Source organism: Rana temporaria, chromosome 12 (genome assembly GCF_905171775.1).
Source record: "Rana temporaria chromosome 12, aRanTem1.1, whole genome shotgun sequence".
NCBI classification, from domain to species: domain Eukaryota; kingdom Metazoa; phylum Chordata; class Amphibia; order Anura; family Ranidae; genus Rana; species Rana temporaria.
Window position 1 is genome coordinate 100,257,308 of NC_053500.1, and position 20,795 is coordinate 100,278,102.

Here is a 20,795-nt window from a genome sequence, read left to right on the forward strand (position 1 = left end):
ACCACCATCCCTGAGCAACCCACCACCCCCCCGCCCAGCACTTCATCCCCCTCCAGGGCAAGCCCCTCCATTGTGGACCCCTCCCCTTCTCCCTCTGTCCGTGCCCGAGCCTCTCCTCCCAGGAAGGCTCTGTCCAAAACAAGGCATATATCCTCCAGCCTCCGTGACGGTCTGCTGGATGAGCAGGCCCTGCAGACCCGCCATATAGGGGCCATGGTGGGAGATGTTCGACGTCTGGCGGACAGCATGGCATCCACCTCCACCTCTGTGCAGCATGCCCTCACCCTGCATGCAGACCGGGACAAACATGTCTCACAGAGCCTGGCGGAAATAAGTGGCAACTCCAAGGCCATAGTCACCTGCTTGGTGGCTCAGGAGAACGCCCCCGCTTTATTAAGCAGGATGGCAGCTGCGGTGGAGGCCAACACCGCTGCTGTGCAGGCCAACACCGCTGCAGTGCGGGAGGAGGGGAGAGTTACCCGCCATCATCAGCGTGATACCACCACCCGCCAAATGCGGATGTTGGCCCAGACCAACACCATCCTCGCCCGCCTGGCCAACGCCATGGAGGGCATGCAGCCACCACCTGCGAGGAGTCTGGAAGTAGGGGTTGATGCTCCTCCCCCCCCCTCCATCCCCACCCTATGCCTCCTCCGCACCACGGAGAATGAGGTGCCAGAGCCGGGGCACCCTTGGCCCAAAGAAGAAATCCAAAAAATGATATATTTTCTACAATTAATATATGCTCAGAATATGAGTTTTTTTTTTTCTTTATATATGCTCAGAATATGAGTTTTTTATTTTTTTTATATATGCTCAGAATATGAGCTTTTATATTTATTTGTAGTCCCTACACACGGTGAGGAGTGTATACTACAGTGTGACTGGTGTGTGAATGGGGGGGGGGGTGGCACTCCTGCTGGAAAAGGGGTGTCACCCTCTGCCATGTGAAAGGTGTATGAATGGACAGCAACATAATTGGAGCCTTGACGCGGCGTTGCTGCTCCCTAATACCATGGGGTATTGTTGGGTCTAATCCAATTTGGGGTGCATGTGTCGTGTGTGTGCTAGGGACTACAGTGGTGTGCATACATGCATTATACTTGTGACAAGATCAGGGTGTGTTTAATGTGCAAAGAGACGTTCCACAAGACCATTCCGGATTGCTCTTCCCTCAGAAGATCCGGTAGTGTTTATTGGGGGGGGGGGGGTTGCGTGGTTCGGGGGTAAGGTCATTGCGTAGCTCAATGTGCATGCCCCTTCTCTCAGCAAAGTTGGGTGAATACAACAGGGTCCCCCCTGATTTATCCAGACATCTGAATCGAGATTTAAGGATGCCAAATGTGCGCTCCACCACCGCACGGATACGTGCATGGGCTTCGTTAAATCTTTCCTCTCCTGGTGTTTGAGGGTTACGAAATGGGGTCATCATGTGAGGTCCCAGGGCATATGCAGAGTCACCTGGAAGGGAAAAGACAGGAGGATGTTAGTCGTGCATGTGCCCCTTGTGATGTCTGCATCATGGGGGGGGGGGGCAGTCATACCTGACACCCATGTCACTCACCAATCAGCCAGCTGTCTCCATACATGTTCTGGTCAAACTCGGTTGGGATGGGGCTGTGTCGGTAAATAAAACTGTCATGGCTTGACCCTGGGTGTTTGGCACGGACATGCCATATGAGGCCATGTGCATCCACAATCACCTGCACATTTATCGAATGCCAATGCTTCCTGTTGCAGTAGATATGCTCGAGGAGCCGGGGGGGCGTAGTGCCACATGGGTACAATCTATTGCACCCACAGTGCGTGGGAATCTGGCTATTTCATAAAAATCACTGATTGCCTTCTGCCGCAGGTCAGCCGTGGTTGGTTTGATAAATTGTGTGCCCATGCGTCTGAGTATTGCAGGGATCACTTGGTGCACACACCTGCTCATGCTGGATTGGGACATCCCCGCCACCATTCCACCTGTGCGCTGAAATGAGCCACTTGCCAAAAAATGAAGGGTTGCCACTACCTTCACCAGTGGCTGCACTGCCTGTCCCCGATGGGTCGGGCTGCTGATGTCATCCTGCAGGATTGTTACCAACTCAAGGATGACTTCAGGGCTGAAGCGAAACATGCGATACACCTCATTATCACTCATCTCAAAAAGGTTGTAGCGCCCTCTGTAAATCCTCTCCCGTGCCCTCCTACGAGTCGGCTCAGTCAATAGAATATCAAGAACCATAGCTGCCCCTGGCATGTTGGTGCACAGATGTGAGGTCCCGAAAATGTGGGTGCTCTGCTTGTTCAGCTCGTCTGTCTAGGTGCTGCTGAAGTTTGCGCTCCTGCAGATGACATTTGGCCATCTTTTGCTAACTTGACCCTGCTTTTAGCAGGAGCAAGTTTGCCCGGGGAAAAAAGCTTGCGCGCTTCCAGCGCAAGATGCGCATCACACGCGCATGTTTCTGAATCATCGGCAGTACCTAATTTGCATATTCGCTGAGGGAATTCCATGAAGGCGCAACTTACACCCCGCGCAAAATTGCGCTATAATTGCGCCGGAGCAGCGAGGCTGCGTGCGCGGGAAAATGGCCGCATTTCAGGCTTAACTGGTTTACAGAATCAGCCGCAAATTTGCCTGGGAGCAAATCAGTACTTGCGCGGCGCAAATCACACTTGCACCTGCGCAAGTGCTTCTTGAATCTGGGCCACTGTATATGCTCTACCCCCAGTCTTCTTAACATCCCAACGACCTTCCTGGCTTTTTTGCCAGTCTCCAGGTCTAGGACCCACAGTCTCATCAGCTGTAATGCCACATACACACACGATCGGTTCATCCGATGACAACAGACCGATGGATTTTTTCATCAGATATCCGATGAAGCTGACTTTCATCAGTCTTGCCTACACACCATCAGTTAAAAATCTGTTCATGTCAGAACGCGGTGACGTAAAACACTACGACGTGCTGAGAAAAATGAAGTTCAATGCTTCTGAGCATGCGTCGACTTGATTCTGAGCTTGCATGGATTTTTAACCGATGGACTTGCCCACAGACGATCATTTTTTTTCTATCGGTTTTTTAACCATCAGATAATTTTAAAACAGGTTCTAAGGGCCAAATCCACAAAGCAGATGCGCCGACTTAACTCGAGATTTCTAATTTTACTCCGCGCGTATCTTTGCGCCCGATCCTCAAAACTAAAAATCCGTTTTTTCCGTCCTACCTAAAATAATTACTCCGGCGCATCCTCTGACGCAAATTACGCTAGTCACGCCACTTTATTTGATAGGCAAAGATGCAAATGAGGGATATAGGGCGATCCTCAAAATTAAGTGTGTGCGCCGTAGATTACGCCCTGTGCGCCGTAGATTACGCCCTGTGCGCACCTGTTAGTTTCCTGGAGCAAAATTAGACTTTATAAAAGCAGCCCTAATTTTACACCGGCCCTGTAAAGGTCTGCTGAAGCAACACCATTGAGGAAGAGCTGACAACACATCTTTGTTGGACTTCAATCTGACTGCCAAAATGCCCGGCCCATCCATGATTATAACGGCACTCGCAACTTTACAGGCGCAGAGAAGGAGGAGGGCACAGAGGAGGAGGAGGAGGGCACAGGAGAGGGTATACCGCCCACGCCAAGATCTCTTTGGCATGACTGCTTCTGAGGTCTTTGGCAACTTCCGATTTAACCAGGAAGCCATCCTGGAATTAACCAGGATCCTGCAGGATGATCTCAACACCCCAACCCAACGATCCCATGCCCTGCCACCTCACATCAAAGTAATGGCAACCCTGCATTTTCTTGCCACTGGGTCTTTCCAAAGAACATGTGGAGGTCTGGCTGGGATGGTACAGTCCTCGATGAGCAGGTGTGTGCACCAGGTTGTCCCTGCAATACTGAGACGCATGGGCAGTCAATTTGAAAAGCCCACCCAGGAGGACCAGCGAATGAAGATCATGGCGGACTTCTATCAGATTGCCCGATTCCCACGGACCATCGGGGCCATTGACTGTACCCATGTGGCACTACAGCCCCCCCATGATACAGAGCACCTGTTCAGGAATCGCAAAAACTGGCATTCCATAAATGTCCAGGTAATCGTAGATGCCCATGGCCTCATCTGACATGTCTGTGCCAAATTTCCGGGTTCGTGCCATGACAGCTATATATTCCGGCAGACCAACATATCTCGTGAGTTAGAGCTGAACCTGTATGGAGACAGCTGGCTGGTTGGTGAGTCTTTTCCCTTCCAGGTGACTCTGGATATGCCCTGGGACCTCACATGATGACCCCCTTCAGGAACCCCCAAACCCCAGGAGAGCAACACTACAACGAGGCTCATATTCGCACCCGGGCAGTGGTGGAACGCACATTTGGGCTGCTGAAGTCCCGCTTCAGATGCCTGGATAAGTCTGGGGGTACACTGTTGTATTCCCCAGACTTTGTGTGCCAAATAATCTGGGCTTGTTGTATTCTTCACAACTTTGCTATGAGAAGGGGACTGGAGATTAACTTACGTGCTGACCTGACCCCCCACCCAGGCAATCCCCCCCTAGCCCACTCTACCCGGTCTACTGAGGGCACAGTAGCCAGGAGACGCCTCGCAGAAGGCATCTTTTCACAGTAAACGCACATGAATAATGTCACAATGCTAATATTTGTTTTCACAGTAAACACACATGAATAATGTCACAATGATAATATTTGTTTTCACAGTAAACAAACACGAATAATGACACATTTAGAATGTTTTTGTCTCTGGAAACGCACATGAATTATGTCACAATGAGAATGCATGAATGCACACCACTGTGGTCCCTAGCACAGACACATCACATGCACATCGAATTGGATTAGATCCAAGTACCCCCCCCTTTGGTACTTGGGAGCAGTAATGCCACGCCACGGCTCCAATTATGTCACTGTGCATTCATACACCATTCAGGAACCTAGGATCACTTCTCCCTGGTCCTGGGGATCCCTTCTCCACCAAGACTGAGGGTGACACCCTTATTTTGTCAGGAATGCCACCCCCCCCACATTCACACATCATTCACACACATAAACCAAATCATAAGTACAGTATAATAAACAAAATTATAAAACCAAAAAAAAAAAAAAAGTACCCCTGCTATTTAAGTCCAGCGGCGAGTGCTCCGTCTGGGCTGCCCACGGGCAGGGGCACGGGCACGGGCACGGCCACGGGCACCTGGAGGATCTTCACGGGGGGGGAGCAGGGGAGGGAGTATCTTCATGGGGGGGGAGCAGGGGAGGGAGTATCTTCATGGGGGGGGAGCAGGGGAGGGAGGAGCCTCCCCTGGTGTCTGACCTCCGGCTGGCCTGCCCTCCAAGGCCACTGCTATCCTGTTCAGGCAGACAGTGATGGCAGCCGTATTGGCCTGGCCAGCCCGGGTGTTGTCCTGCACAGCCCGGGTGTTGTCCTGCACAGCCCGGGTGAGGGCAGTCACCTTCTGGGCCACGCCTGTTGTGGCGGTATGCAGGGACCACAAACAGGTGATGACACCCAATGAATTGGTGGCCACATCACTGAGTGACTCCCTCATTACATCCAGGCTGTGCTCCATCTTGGCCATAGTTTTTTTGATGTCACCCAGACTGCGGGTCTGCTGGGCATTGTCCCTCAGCAGACTGGCCGGCATATGCTCAGACCCCCCCTGGTCTCCTGGGTCACCATCCTGCCTGCCCCTGAGGCTTGTGGCCAGGGAGGAGGGGATAGAGTGACCCTTGTGGGTTGCGCCATGTTGTGGGAGGAGTGGGAGGGGCTACCCCTGATGGTGGCCTGACTGGTGCCAGCCTCTGGGGTAGCCTCTGGGGGAGCCTCAAGGGGAGCCTCAAGGCTAGCCTCAAGGGTATCGTCAAATGTCATGAGATCAGTGGCAATAATGATTTCCCGGCCAATCTGGAGATCTTCTTCCTCCTCCCCCTCATCCTCCTCCCCCTCAGCCTCCTCATGAGGGGAGGTTTGGCCACTCCCCTCCCCTGGGGACTCCTCAGCAGCCTCCTGTCTTTGGGGTGGTGCAGCAGCCTGGCCTGATGGCCCAGCAATCTCCTGGTCATCTGTGGAAGACACCAAACAATCACAGGTTTGAGGATCCACACACTTGGCACATGTTCCCTTCCCCCACCCACACATGCTAATCACCAAATAGAAAAAAAAAAAACCTTACCTGGCCTCACAGGAACATCAGACTGATAACCAGGCAGGCCCACCACCTGCTCTGGCTCGAAACACCGGGCCACTGCCCATTCCTCCTCAGTCAGCCGGATGGGGCATGGTCCCCCTCCTCCAGTGCCCCTCCTATGCGCAGTGAGCTTGGCCACCTTATTGCGGACCACGCTCCTCAGATCATTGATCTTTTTCTTAATGCCAGCGGGGGTCCTCGTTTCCCCTCCCCCCGCCGCATTTATGTGATCTGTAATTTTGGCATAGATCCTCTTCCTTTGGGACGGGGAGGTGTTCCGGCTATCAGGCCCATGTAAATATCTTCCATATTGGATGATATACCTGGCAAGGATTTGCTTTTCAACATGGGAAAAATTCAGCTTCCTGCGTTTGGGAGCCATCACAAACACCACACAGCAACAAGAAAACAAACAGGACAAACACACAAAAATACACACCAAACAAATACACAAAAATACACACACAAGCAGACAGCTACTACAAAGTCAAATACAAACACACAAAAACCAAACACAAAATTCAAGCAGAAAAAAAAAAAATATAAACTTAGCAGAAACAATCAAACAAAAAATACACTTATCACAAACAAACAACAACTACTATCTACTACTCCTCCAACACTTCTCTATCACACACAACTTACCAACAAACACTGACAAACTAAGAGCAGAAGCAAATTGCTCATGGAAGGGAACACAGGGAAATACTTTTGCAAGTGAAGTGTGTTTGACTGGGGCTAGTTAAGCACAGGGCGATCCTCAAACTAAGTACACTTGGCCTTTTACCTATCTCACTGATTGCGCCCAGCAAAGTTCTGCACATGCGCAGTGAGAAGCAGATTCGTGCGCGCATGCGCAGTACGGCCGGACCTTCATTTGCATGGGGTCACGGCTCATTACAATGAAGCACGCCCACTTCCTTCCCACTTGCCATAACCCCGCCTTACGCCTCCGAATTTAGGTTACGGCTGGCGCAATTTTGTGCGCAAATGCGCTGTGGATACGGCACTTACGACACCAACTTAGGGCGCCGTAACTTAAATGACATAAGTTTTAAAAAACGTATTTTGCGCCGCTGGCTGTGGATTTGGCCCTAAGTTCTTTTCACTGATGGGGAACAAAACGATGGGGCCCACACACGATCGGTTTGTCCGGTTCGTCCGATGAAAATGGTCCATCAGACCGTTTTCATCAGACAAACCGATCGTGTATACAGGGCATTACAGTCTTATCAGATTTCCCCAAGCTCTTGAACCCCGGAACAGTCTTACCAGAACCGCTGGGAGATCTTGCACCCCTAAACACACCAAAGTGGGGCGTAGACAGATTCACCAAGTCCTTGTTAGCACTGTACCTCTGTCCGACCCACTTTCTCAGAGCAGCAGGAAGCGCACGCAGGTACCGGTCCCTTACCATATGCTCCACAATCTGCGGGCTTGCCAAGGTCTCTGGCTGCAACCACTTCCTGGTGAGGTGGACCTCAAACATTTGGGAACTGGGTGGCTGGTTGATAAAGTAGGACCACTGATGCACGCGCTGGGGCCGGACTGCCAGGGTGACACTCAAGCGTACGAGTATCTCAGTCTTTAGAGTCTCATAGTCCTGGGCCTTATCTGGTTCTAGGTCAAAATAGGGTTCTCCTGTTAGAAATGGGGCCAACAAACCCACCCACTGCTCTTTTGGGCATCCTTCGCAGACCGCAAATCTCTAAGTCGCAAGGTATGCCTCAACATCATCGGCAGGTGTCATTTTCTGTAGGTGGTAGGATGCACGTACCGTCTTTGCTTCCACTGGCACAGGAGGTGAGGACCCCTTTTTCAGTTCCACCAGAGCCTCTGTGATTTGGCAGTACATCTCCTGCTGGGCCGCCTGTTGTGCTGTTGCAGCACCTAACATGTCATGCTATATAATTGCACACACTCGTGGAATAGCGACAAACTACAGTACTTAAAAATCTCCATAGGCAAAGCTTTAAAAATGTCTACAGGTTACCAATTTGGAGGTACAGAGGAGGTCTAGTACTAGAATTATTGTTCTCGCAATGACGATTGTGGTAATACCTCACATGTGTGGTTTGAACACTGTTTACATTTAAGGGGTGCTACTTACGTATGTGTTTGCTTCTGCGTGCAAAGATGGAGGGGTGGGGCAATTCAAATATTTTTCCTTTTTTTTTTTTTTTTTTTACACTGTTCTTTAAAAAGTAGGGATGAGCTTCGAACGTAAGTTCGACTCGAACAACGGCTGTTCGGGGGTTCGTCGAATTACGAACTTTATGGGCCGTTCATGCCTAATTGGAGTGGCGCGTCATGGCCCATAATTCACTGTGGCATCGCAGTGCTTTGCTGGCTGATGATTGGCCAAGCATGCACTATGACCTGCATGCTTGGTCAATCACAGCGCCCTCTGTACAGAGAGCCGTAATTGGCCAAAGCCAGGGTGGCTTTGGCCAATTATGTCTCGGGGGGTTTAGTACACGCCCCACACTATATAAGGCCGCCTGCGTGGCGGCCTTGTGTAGTGTGTTGCGGCGGTGGTTAAAGACAGAGAGAGAGAGAGAGACAGTGGCCCGAATTCAGATACATTTGCGTATCTTTCGGCGAGCGTAGAGTATCTCAGATACACTACGCCGCCGTAACTAAGGCCCCATACTCACGACCAAACATGTCTGCTGAAACTGGCCCGCAGGCCAGTTTCAGCAGACATGTTTGGTCGTGTGTGGGCGCGAGCGGGCCGAATTCCAGCAAACATTTGCCCGCCGGGCCTTTTCCCAGCAGACAAATATTCCTGGACTTGTTTTAAAACAGCCCGCTGGAATTCAGCCCGCTCGGACATGTACGGTCGTCAGTACAGACCTACCGTACATGTCCAGGCGCCCGCCGTCCCTCGCATGCGTCGAATGACTTCGACGCATGCGTGGAAGCATTTTAAAGGCGGGCCGCCCACGTCGCCGCGTCATTGTCGCGGCGACACCGCGTCATCGACGCGGCAACACCGCGGACACGCCCCGCGTATTGTTTACGCGCGGACTTCTGTACGATGGTGTGTACAACCATCGTACAGAAGCCCTCTGGCAGACATGTATGGTGAAAACGGTCCGACGGACCGCTTTCACCATACATGTTTGTCCGTGTGTACCCGGCCTTAGGGTGCAAGTTCCGTATTCAGAAAGAACTTGCGCCCTAAGTTACGGCGGCGTAGTGTAAATGTGTCGGTGTAAGCCCACCTAATTCAAATTTGGCTGGTAGTGGGCGTGTTTTATGGTAAACTATCATGACCCCATGTAATTGACGCTGTTTTCTAACCGCGCATGCGCCGTCCGTGGACGTATCCCAGTGCACATGCTCGAAATCACATCGCAAATAGTCAATGCTTTCGACGTGAACGTAACTTACGTACAGCCCCATTCACGGACGACTTGCGCAAACGACGTAAAATACGACGCTGTTCGTATGTTTCCGACGTCCATACCTAACATGACTTACCCCTGCTTTATGAGGGGTAACTTTACGCCGGAAAAAGCCTTACGTAAACGACGTAAAAAAATGCGCCGGGCGGACGTACGTTTCTGAATCGGCGTATCTACCTAATTTACATATTCTATGCGTAAATATACGGAAGCGCGACCTAGCGGCCAGAGTAAATATGCAACTAAGATACGACGGCGTAAGAGACTTACGCCGGTCGGATCTTAGGGAAATCTATGCGTAACTGATTCTAAGAATCAGGCGCATAGATACGACCCCGCACACTCAGAGGTACGACGGCGTATCTGGAGATACGCCGTCGTAACTCGTATCTGAATCCGGGCCAGTGTCATTTAATTTGAGTTAGATAGAGCAGACAGGCGAGTCAGTCAGCTTCAGTTACAGTGTGTAGAGTATATATATGCATCCCAGGTGTTGTGTATATATATTTATACACTGTATTCAGTTTAGCTAGATCCGTTGCTGTATTCTCTATCTAATATACTGACAGGCAGGCAGGTGATTGTGCTAGCTGCAGTATTTTCACTTAGTGTACTGTGTCCCTTGCACAGTGTGCACCTAAAGCTTACCTGAATACAATTGCTGGTGTTCTCATACAAATACAGTACAGGCAGGGACCTGCAGTATTTTGATATACATGCTTGGCCAATCACAGCGCCGTCTCCTTGCTCCTCATCAGCTGGGATCTCAAACCCCACTATACTTTCAGTCCTCTCCGAAACCTGCACTAAGAGGAATGAAGGTGTAGAATTAGGTGTGTCACAGCCAAGTACTTGCGGGCAATCTGCTATCGATACACCAACGTCAGATTGTACCAGGCAAATTTCCCTGCTGCAGCGCCGAAATAAGTTTTCTCCCAGCCATCCACATGCCCAGCGGTTGAATGCTAGCTTGGCTAAATTGCTAGCACTGCAACTGCTGCCTTTTCAGTTGATAGACTCTGCCCCCTTCTGTGAGTTTGTGGAATGTGCGGTTCCTCACTGGCAGGTTCCCAAACGCTTTTTTTTCACGGAAGGCGATTCTAGCTCTCTACCAGCATGTGGAAGGCAATGTATTGGCCTAGCTGGACAGGGCGGTCAGCGGTAAGGTGCATATTACCGCTGACTCATGGTCCAGCAGGCATGGACAGGGACGTTGCCCATCTTTCACGGCGCATTGGGTGACTCTGCTGGCAGCTGGGATAGATGCAGGACAAGGTGCAGTAGTGTTGGAGGTTGTTCCGCCACCACGCCTCCAAAATGCTACTACTGGTGATTCTGACACACCTCTCTCCTCCACCCCCTCCTCTACTTCTTCCTCCAGGGCCTCTTCCTGTGCTTTGTCCTCGGAACCAGCGTGCTCCGTAGGCGTTTAAGGGGCTTTGCAAGTATGAAGGCAAAGAGATGCCATGCAGTGCTGGAGCTGGTGTGCTTGGGGGACAGGAGCCACACTGGGGAAGAGGTTCTGTCAGCTCTACAGGGGCAGGCTCAAATTTGGTTGATGCCATGCCAGCTTAAGCCAGGAAAGGTGGTTTGCGACAATGGCACCAACCTCCTCTCCGCCCTCTGACAGGGACAACTGACCCATGTGCCCTGTTTGGCTCACGTCCTTAACTTGATAGTCCAGCAGTTCTTGGGCAGGTACCCAGGCTTACAAGAGGTCATGAGGCAGCTGGCCAGGAAAGTCTGTGTGCATTTCCACCGGTCATATAATGCCAGTGCTCGGCTGGCTGACCTCCAAAAGAAAATACAACCTGCCCAAGAACCGCTTAATCTGTTACATGCCCACCAGGTGGAACTCTACGTTAGCCATGCTGCAGCGGCTGCACACGCAGGAGAGCGCCATCAATGAGTAGACATGTGCACAGCAAAAATTTTCATTTATTTCTGTTTTGTTTCTGTTCGTTTATCGTGATTCGTAACGAGTCGTAATTTCGTAAGACGTTAGTTATCGTATTCGTACTCTTTAGTATTTTCGTAACACTCTTTTTTCCGTTTCCGTTTTTTTCTGTTAGTTTATTTTTCGTTGAATCGAGATTCGTATTTTCGTTATATTTTGTATTCTGCCGCGTTCGTATTTTTAAAATGATTTTATCCGTTCCTTCGTTTTTACGTTAGTTTAATTTTCGTTGTTTTGTTATTCGTATTTACATTATATTTTCCATCATGCCGCATTCGTATTTTCGTAAAGAAATATATTTTCGTTGCTTTATGATCATTCGTATTTTCATGTCTAATTTCCTTTGATTGTAAAAACGTACTTTTGTAGATTTTATTGCATTCGTAATTCTTTTAGAATACATTTTATGTTTATTCGACACACTACTCGTCGTAATTTTGTAATTCGGATTTTACTGTGATTGACTTGACTGTCTTAGTTAGCACACACACCCTGTCTAGAATGAAGTCTGACGTAGAAGAAAACTAAAATATGTCAGATATTACAAATACAAATCTAGAAATTAGATGCACTGCAGTCTAACACAGAAAAAGACACAATGAGCCAGGAGGTAATGAGAAAGAAGCTCATTGGGGGAAGGAACAAACCTCTTCAGAGGAAAGGGACAGCGCTCAGTGGCTATTGGTCAATGTCCAGAAATATTTCAGTACTAACGAAAATACTTTACATTATTTTGTATTTCCGTTGTTTTCATTTCAGTTTTCCGAAGATTCGTAATTTATTTTTCGTTAGTTTTGATTTTCGTTTTTTAGTCTTTGTTCGGCATTTCGTTTTCTTTTCGGTCTTCGAATATTAGTAAGTTTGCATTTTCGTTCATTTTGTTTTTCGTAATTATTTTTTTTTTGGGTTCGGTATTTTCGTTGTTTCTATGTTTTCGTTTCTTTCATCTTTCGTATCTTCGTTGTTTTTCATATTCGTTATTTTGAAAATATCGTTATTCGTTATCAATTGCGCTAAACCATTCGTTCATTCGTATGTTAACGAATCAACTAAAATAACGAAAATTGACAGAAAACGTATTCGTAACTTAAAAAATTGCACATGCCTATCAATGAGTATCTGTGCCAATATGGCACCAGGAGATGGTCAGGGGAGCTTGGTTTTTTCCCCCCATTCCAGTGGGCCATGATCAGGGATGCATGCACTGTCCTGTCACCATTTGAGGAGACCAAGAGGATGGTGAGCATTGGCAGTGCATGCATCAGTGACACTGTCCCTCTTGTCCACCTGTTGGAGCACACGCTGCATGGAATAATGGACAGGGCACTTGAGGCAGAACAGAGGGAGGAAGAGGAGGACTTCCTTACCTCTCAAGGCCCCCTTTATCCAGACAGTGTTCCTGCTGGCCCGCCTATTACACAGGAAGAGGACAAGGAGGACAAGGAGGAGGCATGTCAGCATGGAGGTGGAGCCTAGCACTCAGCATCAGCAGCAGTCTTCAAGGGATCAATTCCAGTCCCAAGAAACACATGGACTTGTACGTGGCTGGGAGGAGGTGGTTGCGGATCCTGTCATCCTCAGTGACCCAGAGGACTCTCACCGAATGCCTCAGCAAACCTACGCTGCATGGCCTCCCCGATCCTGCAAAGCCTGCGGAAGGATCTTTGTATTCGTGCTTTCAAGGAGAGGGATCATTACTGGCTGTCGACACTCCTTGATCCACATTACAAGGGTAAGGTTGCAGACCTTATCTTGCCGTCGCAGAGGGAGCAGAGGATGAAACATCTTTGGGAGGCCTTGCGGAAAGGTCTGTGCAACGAGTTCCCAGAGACTGGGAGGTTACAAAATCCTGGTCCTGGACAACGTGTTGCTGAGGCTTCGGTCAGTCAAAAAAGGAGCGGTGGAGAAGGTGGCCATCTGACCGATTTGTTTAGACAATTTTTAAGTTCGCAGCCCCAAGGTATGATCGGTTCCAGCAACCATTACTAGCGTCTGTTTTACATATTGCAGGAATACCTAGGGGCAAGATCAGACTTGGACACATTTCCCACCGAAAATCCTCTGGCTTACTGGGTCTTGAGGATGGATCACTGGCCAGAGCTTGCACAGTATGCAATTGAGGTACTGGCCTGTCCTGCATCCAGCGCTCTTTCAGAACGCACATTCAGTGCTGCTGTAGGCTTTGTAACCGATCACAGGGTGCACCTGTCCACCGACTCGGTCGATCGACTGCCCTTCATAAAAATGAATCAGTCTTGGATCACCACCAGCTACCAAGCACCTGATGCTGATGTAACTGAATATTTTTTTTCTTAAATGTCAGATCCCTTCAAGACTGCCTATGCTGATGCTGAGTGACTATGCTGTTATGCTGAGTGACTATCCTCTTCCTCCTCAATGATGATGCTGATAGCTTGTAAGAACATGTTTGGTTCTGGGCACCGCCACCAGTGACTAAGGCCCAATTTTTATGCCCATGTTTAACAGGCGCGTGTAATTTCAATTTTTAAAGCAATACTTTGCAGCAGGGCTCATTCTTGCGCTCCAACTACAGTATCTGTGAGGGGTTGCTGTGTTGTGGAACCAGTGCCTAAGGCATGTAATTACAATTCTTGATCTAATATTTCACAGCAGGGTCCGTTCCTGTGCCCACCAAGAGTAACTGTGAGGGCTTACAGTGTTGTGGCACCAGCACCACCACCAAAGGCCCAATTTTTCTACCACTGTTCAACAATGGCATGTAATTACAATTCTTAATTTAATAGTTCACAGCAGGGCATTCCAGCGCCCACCAAGACTAACTGAGAGGGATTACAGTGTTGTGGCAACACCAGCACCTAAGGCCCAAATTTCTGCAGAGTATATACGGCAGGCCCCTACTTTTAAACATCCAACTTACAAACGACTCCTACTTGCAAACGGAAGGAGACAACAGGAAGTGAGAGGAAATCTACCCCTAGGAAGGGAAATTCTCTCCTGTAAGGCCCCGTACACACGACCGGATCTATCCGCTGGGATTTATCTGCGGATCAGTTCCAGCGGATAGATCCGGTCGTGTGTAGGCCCGAGCGGACAATTTTCGGCGGACATTTGTCCAGCCGACGGATTCCCAGCGGATAAAAATTTCTTAGCATGCTAAGAAATCTATCCGCTGGAATCCTGTCCCTCGGACTTATCTGGTCGTCTGTACAGACTCCGTCCGAGCCCCATCCCTCGCATGCGTCGGAATGATTCAACGCATGCGTGGAAGAATTTACCTTCCAGCGTCTCGCACGTCGCCACGTCATGATGACGCGGCGATGGCGCGGACACGTCGCGACACGTGACCGCGGATGTTTTCCACGTGGATTTTGATCTGATGGTGTGTACAAGCCATCAGATCAAAATCCGGAGGAGGAATGTCCGCTGGAAACGGTCCGGCGGACCGTTTCCAGCGGAAATCCTCTCGTCTGTACGAGGCCTAAGAGTTAATATGGGAAAAAGGTGTCTCCTCTCCACTGATGCTTTATCACCAATCCTTGTTTTACAAAAAAAATATTTTTTTTCAAAAAACATTTGTCATTGGGACAGAAAGTGAGGTGAAATCTTCTGAACAGGTGCACATACAGCAAAACAAATGTTACAGGGGTGATAACCCTTCCCTATGTTTTCCAAAAAGCTTAAAAATAGATTTTTTTGGCTGGAGCTACACTTTAAAAATGTACCAGTTCAAAATTACAAACAGATTCTACTTAACAACAAACCTACAGTCCCTGGGCCAGATTCAGGTACATTAGCGCCGGTGTAACGTAAGCCGTTTACGTTACACCGCCGCAAGTTTTCAGTTTTAGTGCCCGATCCACAAAGCACTTACCTGGAAACTTACGGCGGTGTATCGTAAATACGTCCGGCGCAAGGCGGTCCAAATCGAATGGGCGGCTAACATTTAAATTAGGCACGCTCCCGCGCCGGACCTACTGCGCATGCTCCGTTTCTTAACTCCCGCCGTGCTTTGCGCGAAGTGACATAATTTTTTCGAACGGCGACGCGTGTAGCGTACTTCCGTATTCCCGGACGTGTTACGCAAACTACGTGAAATTTTAAATTTCGACGCGGGAACGACGGCCATACTTTAGACAGCAATACGATTGCTGACTAAAGTTAAGGCACCCAAAACGATGACTAACTTTGCGACGGGAAACTGGACTAGCGGCGACGTAGCAAACGCGAAAAACCGTTGTGGATCGCCGTAACTCCTAATTTGCATATCCGACGCTGGTTTACGACGCAAACTCCCCCCAGCGGCGGCTGCGGTACTGCATCCTAAGATCCGACAGTGTAAAACAATTACACCTGTCGGATCTTAGGGATATCTATGCGTAACTGATTCTATGAATCAGTCGCATAGATACTCTGAGAGATACGACGGAGTATCTGAGATACGACGGAGTATCTCCTTTGTGAATCTGGGCCCCTGTCTTGTTTGTTGTTTGTATACTGATGTTCAGAGTATATAGGGCCTGGGGGCCCCACGCCTTTCATTTTTTTTTTATTTGGGAGCAGGGTTCCCCTTAATATCCATACACGACCCAAAGGGGCTGGTAATGGCCTTTGGGGGGGCCCCCATGCCATGTTTCTCAATGATTTTCATCCATATTGCCTGGACCAGACATTACATTAAAGCCGCAAGCAGTTTTTGAAGACTTTTTTTCCTATATAAATGTCATTTTGTGCAGGGACAATTCTAAACACGGAAACGCGTGCCACTTCACCCAGCAGGTACTATATTTAAAGGAATATTTCACTTTTTTTCACTTTAAGCATAATTAAATTCACTGCTCCCGAAAAAACGTCAGTTTTTAAAACATTTTTTGCATTGATACGTATTACCTGGGGCAGGACCCGGGTCCCCAAACCCTTTTTAGGACAATAACTGGGGTTTACAAGACGATAAATTCCTCCTCTGCACTTAAAAGCATTTAACTTTAAGTCTTCGGTAAAAAGGAAGTGATGTCATGACATCGCTTCCAGGTTACTAAATCTGATGCCGCGTACACACCATCACTTTTTGTGATAGAAAAAAACGACGTTTTATGTGATGGAAAAAAAACAACGGTTTTGAAACTTCATTTTAAAAAACGACGTAGCATACACACCATCGTTTTTTCAAAATGCTCTAGCAAAGCGCGGTTACGTTCAGCACGTACGACGGCACTCTGTTCCATTCAAGCTCGCTTCATAACTTGCTTCTGAGCATGCGCGGGTTTAAAAAAACGTTGTTTTAAGCGTTGTTTTGCCCACACACTATCGTTTTAAATGACACAAAAAATGAAGTTTTGAAAAAACGACACAAAAAATGTAATCATGTTCGAATTTTTTTTTGTCGTTTTTCAGAAGACATAAAACGACGTTTTCCTCACACACGGTCATTTTAAATAACGTTTTTAAAAATGTATTTTTTTTCATCACAAAAAGTGATGGTGGGTGTGTATGCGGCATGAGACCCGTTCGAAGCCGATTCCAGCTTTCTTTGGTTTGCTCAGGCCTCCCGGTGGGACAGGAGAGCCCGGATGACCTGCGGAAGGCAGTGGGGGATGTCCCCTTCCGCTGCTTATGATAAAGATCGAGCGGCTGCTTAGCAGCATTGATTGCTATCATAAGAAAACCAACCATCAGCTCTAAAAATTTTCACCAGGGTGATGTATGCAGCTGCATGCATCACCCCGGTACAACCCCTTTAAGCCAAAGGCCTCATATTTGCGTACGGTCGGCGTGAAGGGGTTAAAGTGAAAAACCTTCTGTGCTGCAGCTCCCCACCCCCCTTTTTCTTACCTGAGCCTGATCTGATCCAGTGATATGCACAAATGCAGCAGCTCCAGCTGCTCCAGCTGCTCCAGCTGTTGTCGTTCTCCTCATTGTACAGATTGATAGCAGCAGGAGCCATTGGCTCATGTTGCTGTGACTCAAAAGTCAATGGACACAGCAGTAAGACTCAAGAGTGAGCCCACACGAGTGCCCCCATGGAAAGCGGCTTCCCATGGGGACACCTGATGAAGTAGAAGGGGCCAGGAGCGCCAGCGGGGCACCACAGAGGAAGAGTTGCACAGAGCAGGTAAGTATAGGCTTGTTTGTTATTTTTATTTAAAAAAATCATAGGTTTAGTATCACTTTAACTTTGCACTAATAGAAAAACGGACAACTTGGTACAGTGTAAAGAAGGAGCTGTGACAGCCTATCTCTGCCCTGCTCTTATATGCGGTGTGTAATGGTGGATAAGTAGGCAGATAAAAACTAATAATAAATAAAAAAAATCTGTCTTTTTTTTTTTTTTTTTTCTCTCACAAGCAGTGAACATAATGGGCTTTCTGCCTGTGTCACTTTGTATTAGTCCTACATGAGTCAAGGAAGCAGAAGGACAGATGGCTAGAATAAACCTTGGTATCCAGGGTTATGTCACAGATGTGTAAAGAAAGTGTCAACATACACTAAACCCCCTCTGTATGGCTTTTTTTATCTGAATCTACAAATTAAAGTAGAACTCCATCCATCAAATATTTTATATGCTGCTCCAGGCGAGATTAGGCTCCAAGTTCATCTCAGGTGCTGGCTCGCCCCATCTCCACCAAGGCAATCGGTTGATATCAGTGTCAGGTATGCCACACACAGACAAGCAAAAGATTCTTTCTTTATTAAAATAGCTAGCAGGCATGGGTTGTATTCGAACATGTTTTGCACTAGGCACATCACTAAAATGACAAAGCCACTACCCATACACCATTATATAGTAAGGCTGATGCCTCGTACACACGACCGGTTTTCCCGTCATGGCAGTTTTCCTGACAGCTTTTGGCCAGGAAAACCGCCGCGAATCCTGCTGGGAAAAATTAGAACATGTTCTCTTTTTTCCCGCTGGGATTCCTGATGTTTTTTAAGCTGGCAGTTTCCCTATGGGAAACACTGCGGTGGAGCATACACACGGCCTGGTTTCCTGACCAAAGCTCTCATGACAGTTTTCTTGTCAGGAAACCCGGCCGTGTATAGGGGGAAAAAGCTACCGAACAGGTTCTCGGTTTTCCCCTCGGTTTTCCCGGTGGACTTTTTACCGCCGGAAAAAACGATCGTGTGTACAAGGCATGATTAATCCCACATGATCCCACATGATCATTAACCTCTTTTGATTCCATTTTGCAATACAGATATTTTATTTTTTCCAACATAAATAATTATCACAGCATTTGCACTGAAATTAATAGTGTGCCACATCACAAAAATCTAATAAATGCAGAATAAAATATACCAATAAAATAAAGGGAATACAGTTAAAGGGGAGTTCCAGCCATTTGTATGTTTATTAAAAGTCAGCAGCAACAAAAAGCGTAGCTGCTGGCTTTTAATAAACAGGCACTTACCTGCTCCAGCGCTCCAGCGACGCGCCGGCCGGGGCTCCGCTCCTCTCCCCCCCTCCCCGGCCGGCGTCTTCATTTTCAGTGTGGGCACCCGGCCGTGACAGCTTTCGGCTTCACGGCCGGGCACCCACTGCGCATGCGCGAGCGGCACGGCACTGCGCATGCGCGAGCGGCGCGGCGCGGCGCCGCGCCGTGTAATTGGCCAGGAGATCGCCTAGGACCTGTGACGTGTCCTAGGCGATCGCCTACAGCAGCCACTTCCTGAAGGCGATTAAGCTTAGTCGCCTACAGGAAGAAGGAAGTGGGACAGGAAGTCCCACTCGTGCTGAAGCCCCCACTCCCACCCCAAAAAAATTACATGCCAAATGTGGCATGTAAGGGGGAGAGGAGTGGGTTAAGAGGAAGTTCCAAATTTGGGTGGAACTCCTCTTTAACAAATGCAATCTGCTCATTTTCACATCATGCCATCTCATGGCAGAACTGCTAAAATACTTGCTATAATAAACAAAACTCCTCCCCTGCTTGACAAAATGAATAGGGATGACCCGAACATGTTCAGTTCGCAGCAAACCATGAGAACAGGCAAAAAATGTGTGCGAACATGCAAACACAGTTAAAGAATGTGATGCAAATTTTTTTTTTTTTAAAGGCTTATGCCTACAAATGGACATTTAAATGGTCATTAACCACTTGAGACCCGTGCTGTAGACGAAAGACGTCCACAGCGTGGCTCTCAAGTGCCGGGTGGACGTCCCTGGACGTCCTCTTGTTTACATTCCCCGTGCACGCGGCTGGGGGCGCGCATCGGGGAAACACTGTGCCCGGCGCATCGCTCGGAAGCCGATGTGCATGCCTGGCGGCCGTGATGTCCTCCTGGTGCCTGCGATCGGCGGTGACAGCAGGGACGTGGAGCTCTGTGTGTAAACACAGCAGCGATGGAGGAAGGAAAGAAAACATCCCCTGCGCGCCCCTGATCATCACAGTGCCACTGGCATTGAGTGTGACCTGTCTGTGTACCTGCGGTCACATCGTTACCGTCCACCACCAGACATCACGCCCCTACAGGAAGTTGCTTGTACTGCTGCTAAATGTCTCTGAGGAAGGGATGATACTTTTTTGCAAATTAAGAAAATAGTTTATTTAACATTGGGTGGTGTTTGTGGGGGTCCCTAACACACATTCATACATATTAGCAACGCTGTATCCTGGCCTATTGACATGGTTATATTTTCTTAGGCCTCTCAATAAAATTATCAGAAATTTGTGCTTAAAGTAGAACTTTAATCAACACTTTTTTTTCATTTTGGATAGAGTAAGGGAGGGAGGGAGGGTTATAGCCCCTGTCAGTTCATTTTGTACCATCCCTGTCCAATTGAGGAGATTTCCCTTCACTTCCTGCCCCATAGCCAAACAGGAAGTGAGAGAAAAACTATGCAAATTAAGGGAATCCAATGCCCCCCCTCCCCCCAGAACTAGTGTGTGTGTGTCCCCACCTGAAAATTTCTGGGTGGGTCATAAAAAAACAGGGTTTGGCCTTGACAGGAAGGGGTGTGTGGGCAAAACTTTGTTTTATGTCTTCTGAAAAATGACCAAAAAAAAATTCAAACATGCTTCAATTTTTTATGTCGTTTTTCAAAACGTCGTTTTTTGTGTCATTTAAAATGATAGTGTGTGGGTAAAACAACGTTTAAAACAACGTTTTTAAACCCGCGCATGCTCAGAAGCAAGTTATGACGCGAGCTTGAATGGAACAGAGTGCCGTCGTACGTGCTGAACGTAACCACGCTTTGCTAGAGCATTTTGAAAAAACGATGGTGGTAAGGCAACGTCATTTTTTAAAATGAAGTGTG